A 10,055-nucleotide genomic window follows, 5' to 3' on the forward strand; every position below is an offset into this window, starting at 1 on the left:
TAATGCAATTTTTCCTGGGAGGAGACCTGGTCTGGGGCATAGCCTAAACAGCACCATATAAATATCAAACATTTCAGCTCACTGCAGCAAACAAAGATACTAGAAATTACACTAACTAGCAGTCTTAATGCCTAAGCTTTAATAATCACAGGCAAATTAACTTTTAATTTGTGATGTTGGGGGCTTGCATTGTACATGAGTTTGCTGAATCATAATTTTTCCTATTCCATTTCTGTAGGGTGCATAGAAATTTAGAACTTGCACAACTAGAACTTTGATAACGTAATGCAATTGACAAACAAGCAATTCACAATAAAAAAAAAAATACCTTGCAAAAAGGTGAAAAACTATAGTGGTACCTTTAAAGAATTCATAGAGATTGTCATGGTTTAATGCCAGGAGGCAACTAAGCTCCACACAGCTGCTTGCTCACTCCCCCACAGTGGAATGGGGAAGAGAATCGGAAGAGTAAAAAAGTAAGAAAATTTGTGAGTTGAGGTAAAGAGAGTTTAACAGGTAAAGCAAAAGCCACGGCCACAAGCAAGGCAGAACTAAGAATTCACTCACCACTCCTCACAGGCAGGCGGGGTCTCAGCCATCCCCAGGACAGCCGGGCTACATCACGTGTAACAGTGACTTGGGAAGACAAACGCCATCACTCCAAATGTCTCCCCCTTCTTTCTTCTTCTCCTCCCTGCTTTATACACTGAACATGACATCATATGGTATGAGATATCCCCTTGGTCAGTTGGGGTCAGCTGTCCCAGCTGTGTTCCCTCCAAACTTCTTGTGCACCCCCAGCCCACTCACTGGTGGGGTGGGGCGAGGAGCAGAAGAGGCCTTGACTCTGTGTGAGCGCTGCTCAGTGATAGCTAAAACATCCCTGTGTTATCAACACTATTTTCATTACAGATCCAAAATATAGCCCCATACAAGAGACTATGAAGAAAATTAGCTCTATCCCAGCCAAAACCAGCAAAAGATCTTATAGTTCTGCTCAAGCATAAACTATTTGGACTAATTGGGAATTATTCTTGTGAATATTACAGAAGCACTGGTCAGGTCTAAAACAAGCAAAATGAGATATTTTCCTTATGAGAACTACTCACACAGTTTATCAGTTGCACAGGAACCAGTAATTTTTTTTTATGTTGATATTTATGTTAACAAAGAAAGAGGAGGAGAAGGATGTCTCCATGAATACACCTTGGCTAGGTGAGAATCAGAGTGCTGTTATGGCATTCTGGAAAAAAAAAAGAGCATCAGTTATGCTCAGTTAAAATAGTTTTGCCAAGAGAACAAACATATCAACTGCTCTTTGACAGTAACCGCTGTGTTTTCCAGAGACCTTGTGCCATTGCATTAAAATGACTCACTTCTAGATAACATTATTATCTGTTTTCTCTAGATTTCACTCAAAACTATAAAAATGGGAGACAGAGAGAAAGGAAAATCCCTCGGAAAAAAGCCACTGCTTTTTCAGTCTGAAAAATACATGCTCTGCAACTGTATTCTAATTAACTAGCCATCAAGATTAACTATGTGAACAACCAGAGTAGCAGATAAGTTTATATCTACAGTATTTTAATCACAGAAATTAATAATTGGCTAGAGGGAAAGAGGTAATTTGCAAACCCATGTTTATTATCTGAGGTCAAGACAAAATTAATCAGCAAATGTTTATCTGTATGGTTTTCATTGAAAGGAAAACCTTAATTTTTCATTAACTGTAGTAAAAATTCAAAATACAAAAATTCTAAACATAGGAGTGAAATGTGACAACTCCCAAGAAGAAGGCTCAAAACCAAGACGTTTTATGTACTGCATATAAACTGTTAAATCGCAAAATTGTAAGTTACCTGTAAAAAGCTTTCCCCTTATTTTAATAATAAAATATCCTATTGATTTCAAATTAGCCAGTCAAAATTAATGAACAAACCTATGTAAGACACTAGAATATTGAGCATGTTGGGCCACCAAGGAAACAACATCATTATGAAACAGCTTGAGTAGTCACACAGTAGCCTGAATGAAGATTTTTAACTACAGATTGTTTCATCATTATCTGATACTTTCTGTATATTTCTGACTGCTAATATATAGAGAAGGAAAGGAAGGAGAAGGCAGGGGAAACTGAGATGGTAAAACAGTTAGAGGGTACAATACCAAAGGAAAATAGACTATGAAATTAAAGGAAAGGGGAAAAGAAGGGAAACAAACCAGAATAAGTTAATAGATATAGCAAGTAAGTGACCAAGTATCTGAAGAAAGTAGACTTTTCAGCCAAGAGTTGTCACTAGTTGTCAGCACACATCTCTGGCCACTGCTGGTTAAAGGTGCATTTTGCTTTCCTGTCAAGTTACTAGGAACATAATATATATAGCATTTAGTACTGTATCCTCTGTTTCTTCAAGCTTACAACCACAATGTTCTTATCTAACTTGGGAAAAGTGCTTCCAAAATGAAGTATTGTAGACATTGAGATTTTCATTTGATCTTCTCTTGCAACAGTTTTTAAATCTACATCATAAAACTCTTTGATTCTCATATGGAATATTCTACCCAAAAAAATGCAGTTACTACATGCCAGACAGATTAGTCTAAAGTTCATGTACTTATCTTTCTCTATACAGGAAACAAACTTGTCTCCTAAAATGCAAGTTGTAAAACCCTGTCCCTACTCTGCTACTACCTCCAAGCCCTTGTTGCTCTCCAATACCCTGGCATGTTGTTCTGCTCAGAGTTGTATTCACCTGGAGCAGTTCATTTATCCACTTACAGCACTGTTTTTCCAACAGCTTGTGTGGCCATAATTTGAAGGGCAGCGTACAAAAGCATGAGGATACAAACTCCTTAAACCAGCACTGTCATTAAAGTTGCAGTATAATGAAGCTATGGCCTAAGTAACTTGCCTAAAACTGCACTCCATGTCAAAGGAAGATGGCCAAAAATTGACCTTAATGCTTCATGGCATGTCTACACTCTAATTTGAACATGACAGGGCAAGTTCACTGCCCAAGGACCAACAGGCACTGACCAACCTACATCTGTGATCATGAACTCACTGTCCCCAAAACAGAGTGGCCTTGTCCTAGCTTCAAACGAGCGTGCATGGGCCTGAGCAGAGGAAACACCCCACAGGCTTTTGTGTCTGCTCACCTCTATACCTCATGTACGCTTCCTCACCTTATGTTACATCAAGACAGCAACGCAATGATGACCTTTTAAAGTGTTTTGAGAGTCCTTTCCCCTGTGTCTTCAGACAGTCATTAAAACTATCCACAGCAGCACACATCCTGTATGTTAAAACTGAAGCTCCTGAAGTCTGTTACTGCCACTTTTCAGGCTCACGTTCATTGTGGCCAACTTCCAACTCTTTCTGAAAACCCACTGGGGCTAACCCACACGTGTGAAAGAGGGGCTACCAGAGCTGCTGCTCTCCAGACGCACTGCTCTGTGTGATCGAGCTCCCACTTCTGGGGAAAGACACAGGTTTTGGGGCTCAGCCATGCCAGTTCAGGCCAAGGTTCTGCATTGAGGCATTTCTTCTTTTAAAGGGAAGTAGTGAAAAGAACTGCCAGTGCTATGGAAACTTTTAAATTTTTATTACCAACATGGGGCATCATATCCTGATACAACCTCAGGCTTATTAACACTCTTTTAAGAAGACTGGTGTGATAGAATAGAATATTATTTGAATGTGAATATTACAAGCTTCATTATTTTATTACGCAATTCCTTTATAACTCTTTTGCAGCTTTCATTGCACCTCAACAGGAGAAGTAGTTTTACTTCAAGATCATCATGCCTTTAGCCCTCATTGTGAATTTCATTCCTCTGTGAGCCTTGCTGCGTTTTTCTAACCAAAATCACACCTTTTGGATGCAACAGTTAAGGATGTCAGTATGAAAAATTCCTCCCACCTCATAACCATTATTTACAAAACTAAAAGAAGGCCTGCAACTTCTTTCTTGGGATTAAGCCATAGATAATCATTCTCCATTAGCTAACACGCAACACCTGTGTTTGATTAATTTTTCCATAACTGGCTTGAGCCTTTGCAAAGCTAAATGAGCAACTCGAGGTCTTATTTCTAGTATGTCTTAGCATTGTGGTTTCTGACAACTGAAGCTGATGGAGAGTTATGGCCCACTGAAAGAACCCTGTGCTTCTGCATTATGCTTGAATTCCAGGTGATGCACTGACAGCCTTCCGCTTGAAGACAGACCACTCAAATTATAATCACACATGACGCAAAGTGTAAAAATAGAAATATACTACGTTCAGGTCAAAATTAACACCTGCATTTAAATCCTGTTCTAAAAATCAAGTATTACTCTCACTCTGCTAGACATGCTTTTATTTTCAATCATGACAATGTGATACAAGAAGCTCCCAGCTACTTAAAGATCTGTTCCAAAGAGTATTTTTCATATTCTAGTACATCTGTCTGCCAGAGGCACTTAATACAGAACAATACTTCTGTTTACCTTTTAGAAAATACTTCCTCTTCTCCTTCAACCCACTCTGAAAGCCTTTTGATATTTCTTACTTCACAGTAGGATCAGATAAATCTTAAAAAGTTAACGCTACAATATACTGCATCATCTCTTGCAACCCGTGGGATTTGGGATATGACTGAAGCATTTGGGGATTTCATAAACAAGCCGTGAAATAAAAATAGGCACTCCTTCTACATTTTTTTTTTTTAATTATATTTTAAAAGATGGGGAAGGGGAAAGATATGCACCACAGTATTGCCAGCTCAAGATTTAATTCAGTTCTCAAGTGTTTTTTACTTGCATAAAGCATAATGTTGCATGAAGGCACAGCCTAATTTATAATTATTTTCTCCACTGAGACTCGGACACAGCAATTAAATGATAAATCTGCTGAAGGCAATTAATCTCTTTCTCTAGCTCAGGAGCAACTAATGCATTGTCAAGGACTTGTGTGGGCCAACAGGTACTTCTCCCATCTTCTGCAGGAAATATCCTCAAATTTAATTTTTGTAGTGACTGAAAAGAATAAAGCATTAGATTTCTTCCACATTACATAAAAGATGCCTTACTTCAAAGGGGAATTCTTTTTCTAGAAACTTTATGTTTCTATACAGAGCATCTACATGCCTTCACCCACCTGAGATGCAGTCCACCATAGGACCACCTTTTTTTTATAATTTCTCCTGTTCTAACAATTGTTCTGTTTAGGGACAAGAACATTACTGATACTTGAAGATTTAAACGTTTGTTGACAAAAAGAATCTCTAAAAATGTCTTACAAGAGCACTCTGGTATTTTGATAGCTTCTAGTGATATCCTTTTGTTTGTTTGTTTGTTTTGCAGAGTCTGTTTTTAGAAAATCTTATCTAATAAATTTTAACACAGACCTGAGGACCACAGCATATCTGTAGTAAGTTGTGACCCTGGAAGAAGGGCTAAGTAGAAGCAGCTCAGCTGGCTCAATGTGCAAAAGTAATACCAAAAAAGACATATTTTACAAAAGTAAAAAGGAAATAAACAAAATTAGCCAGTGGCCAATCCAAAACACCAGTCTGCATTTCCATTTTTAATGTACAGTGTTCTGTCAGGATATTCTGACAAACTTATTAGAGAACATACTAAGAAAAAAATTAAAGATTAACTAAAAAGTTAGTCAGATCTAAGTCAAAATGACTCAATGATAAAAGAAAAAAAAGAATCACCTTGGGAGAAGATTAAAAACTTAGGTAAAGTCCCAAACTCTTTTTGTTTTAATATTGAGTCACTTGAAGTTTTTACAGCCTATGAAGTGTACGTTTTATGCTCTGGATTAAGAGTCAACATTTACTATTCAGGTAAAAAGAATGAAATTGCAGCCACTGTCATAATTTTTTAATATATTATTATTTAAAAAAAAAAAAAAAAACACAAACATTTATTTAAAATGAAAATACAAATACTACATTATTGATTAGCTCTCTAATTCCAGAAAAAATTAAGACTACAAGTTGTCACCCTTGCAAGAACTATCATTTCTTTAGAGTAACAGTGTAGCAAACTAAGATGAAAGAGTTGTTTTTTTCGGTTTTGTTTCAAACAAATTATGAACATTAAATTATGTTCTTTTAAGTGACTTAGAATGTATATTTCTGCTGAGGAACAGCAAAAACTTCCATAAGTAACCTTGATTGGGTACTATTTACTCTTTGTCTGGCAAACTTATCTAGCCAAAGGCTCTCTGTAAAGTAAGTGGAGGTACAAGATTTCTTTTGGAAGGACAAACTCCCACTAGCTCTGGATGTATATTAAATGTAGCACATCCACATCAAAATAGAAGACAAAAATATGAGAATACATGGCCCTGCACCATTCCTTTCTCCCATTCCCACTTCTCATGTCTACACATTTTTATCCCTTTCATGTGTCAGCCTTAGTGTTTGCCAAAGTTTCAATCTCTTAACTCAAGATAGCCTAAAGCCACCCACCATTTTGGTCAGGACAGTCATTAACCCAGCTGAAGACTACACCAACCTTGCAACGAGGGCTGCCGAGTACTAGAAGCGATGAATGAAAGTCAAGTGACAAAAGCACACACTAGAAAAGCAAAACTGTTTTTGACACAAATAGGCTATCAAATTATACACTCATTCAGTGATGTTTTCTTTTCTCCAATATAATTATGGGAAAACAGCTAAAGCAATACTATTTCTCTCAGTAGTAATCATCTTAAAGGTTTCCATGCTCCTCTTCAAAGGACCTTCTAGATCTTTCAGGTTTTGTTGTTAAAAGCTACAATAGTCCATTCAGAAATGCTTTATGTAAAATACTTGTACTCTATTTATCTTTGCTAAAAAACTGTTAACATTTGTTTACCCCTTGGTGTATAAGAAGGAAGTTTGTTAGCAACACGAGAGTTCACATCAGCAGCTAAATGGAGCTTTATGTCAGTAAACTGATATACAGGATAGTAGCAGTAATCTTTTTAAATGGTTACAAATTCAGAAATCAGAGAAAGAGAATTGTTTTAGGAAATGTGTACACTGCCTAGACAGACCACGAAAACCTTGCAAGTCAAGAGTTCAAAAAAACATTCAACACAGTATTGTCAAAATTGTCTTTGTCAGTTACAGCGATATAACTTGCAACAGCTGCATATGATTCAGTCTGTTAGCAATGTACTCGGCGATGAGAACAAAACAGCAGGAAGCTGCTTTGCTCCCTGAGAAGATTTGAGAGCCGGTGTCACTCTATCACAGTATGATAGAACCTGAAACACCTGTATCTCATAACACTTTAACAGCATAAGGGAAGTGCATTCTGGTTTTGCACCCTTTTCATTGACTTGAGCTTTAGGCTGTCATCAAAACAACTCTCCACCTGTCTACTCCCCCAAGTACAACCACTTCTTCAAACATGCTGACAAAAGAGGAACAGGATAAATTAGCTCTGGGCCAAAACAGAGCAAGCTAAAGCTTTTGCTTAAATACTTAATGAAAATTAAGCACTTCTGTGCCATCTTCAACACATCCGATCTACCAGAGTCTAATCCTTCCATCCTTTAAGTGGTGAGCACCACATTGTGGGCAGTATCTGTTAAAACAGCCTAGGTAAATAAAGCTGTAAGAGATTGCGCACATCAGGTGTCGAGTCTACTTGAGTTCTTCCAGAAGGAGATGTATACTAGATGAGTCTGCCTCAGGTTCCCTCTGCTACTGAAACTCTTATAAAGAAGTTGAGAGTACGCCAACAGAATGAACTGCTATTTTAAATTTCTTTGTCAGAAATGTATTCGTCTTATACTGCTAGGGTGCTCATTAAATAAAAGACAAGTAAATATTAACTCCTACATCTACAGACTATTATCAAAATATTGATGAGATGGTACCAGACAGGATGAATTTTTCTTTTTAAGAGCTACCAATTGCATTTCTGTAGTGCATTATTCTGGGCCTAAAGTGTGCTTACAATGAGTGTCCCAGGAAACACGGCCTCCTACGCAATGTGTAATATCTAAGTTTAACAAAGCGTGTATTAAGCAAAGGAAACAAGCTCTTTTAAATGTTTTTATTACAGAAAAACAGAAGGCTTACACTTGACTTAAAAAAGCAGCATTATTTCGTGAATTGAAAGTCAATACAGTGAAGTTGCTTTAAGAAACCTTTAGAGACTGAAAGAAAAAATAAAATGCCAGATCCCCCATCAGACAGCATTCTAGATTACTTGCATGACCACAGCAAAACCCTTAACTTCACATCACTTCTGACACCCAGTATATGACTTGTATGACACCCAGTATATGACTACTTCTCCCTGTGTCTTGTTGAATATAGCTGGGAGAAGTATTTGGTGAAAATGGCAGTACATTTCAAATTTAATTTTCAACAGTTCAGTACACATCTGATTAGTATTACAGTCCAGAAGTGACTGAGACACATGCTTTCCTCCTAACTGTAGCCATTAAAGTGTTACAGTTTTAACAGATCCTAGGGTGGTGATCTGTTTCTTACACAGTATTATATTCAGGTCTGTATCTCAGATTTCTCAGCAAGCTATTTGGCTACTACCGATTATAAACACAAACAAAAATAACCACAAAAATGAAGGCTCATAGTTGAAACAGTTCTTAGCAGTGCAGCAGAATTCAGAATTACTTTTTTTTACATGCCACAGAACACTGGAACAGCAGTGTTCCAGAGACCAAGTGCTTGAGTATTTTTATTAAGTCAAAAGCTGCAAGTTTCCAGCCTGAGCCAAAATTAAATATGTAATTGATCTGTAGTTGAAATCTTAAGAAAAGAGACAAATCAAGAAATCATATTACTGCCTTAACAGTCCTACATTTTGACCATCAGCACCAAATTGTGCTGAAGTCCAAAGAAATTGACAGGCTTGTCATTAAGCGAGTATTTTTTAAATAAAACTACAAGAACTCTACACCATATTAAAAAACTTTCTAAAGACGTTTTTAAACATCTCACTCTTCAAATCTATATGCTAAAACCACACCTCAAAGATTCTGCCAAAAAAAAATAAAAATGAAAAAGCAAGAAAACTCAAGTACAACTAGACATAATGACAAAAAATAAAAAAAGGCAATTCATAGAAGGAGAAAGAAGAAAACAAAAAGGGAAAAATACCTATATCAGAGTCCTGCTACTGAGTATCCTAGGAACTATTTTTTTTACCTCTCCTCCCAAAAGGAAAAGGTTTGACTCAAAAATCAGACATGGAATTTTTCTGAAAAAAATCCTAATCTCCTTAGATATTGTTTATATTGTTTGCTAACAAAAGTCTTTGAAGTCAGGCATCTATTTACTGTACTCTGCACTGTAACATGAAGCCAGCTGTTACCAAGCTACTTAAACAGAAGAAACAAGTTTCTTTTCTACAAGGAAAAAGTATGCAGAAAGTTTTCCCGGGTTATGATTTATATCATCAGGTCTACTCAAACACAGAACTTGTCTATTTATCCATGTTTTTGTTTAAAATCCCTTAATTTCGTGCTATAGCATAGTAATTTATTGTGTGATCAAGCTGCCTTATAAGGAGGACATTATATTCTGTATTATACAGTAATACAGCAAAAAAAAAAAAAAAAAACAAACCAAAAAAACAACCCAGCATAAATACTAAGAGGAAGAGCAACGTAAGCTTTGTTTCTGTGGTACTCTCTATGACACTGACACCAAAAGCTGCTTTACAGCTTATCCTTGGAGATTATAACCCTTGACACAAGTTAGTCCTTTTCAGTCACAGTGTTGTATTAAAAATGACTTTTATGATTAAAAAGGTAACAAAAGTGTATTATATTGACCAATCTCTATGAATGTTAATATTATAATCCATTAACTCCCTCCTTCAGAGTAGGTAAGTCTCAAACAAAAGTATCAAAACCAACTACCTCAAAGGTATGTAACAATCTGAATTAAACACTGTAAAACAAATTTACACCATTCAAAAAGCTTGTCATTAGAGAGTTATGCAAAATAGTCAGAAGGTGTTTTTATTTATGTCTTTTATCAAGTTGTACTGGGGATTCGGAAAACTTAAAAGATCATTTGCACTATAAACTTG

The sequence above is a fragment of the Tyto alba genome, unplaced genomic scaffold (genome assembly GCF_018691265.1).
Source record: "Tyto alba isolate M040663 unplaced genomic scaffold, T.alba_DEE_v4.0 Super-Scaffold_27, whole genome shotgun sequence".
In the NCBI taxonomy this organism is placed as follows: domain Eukaryota; kingdom Metazoa; phylum Chordata; class Aves; order Strigiformes; family Tytonidae; genus Tyto; species Tyto alba.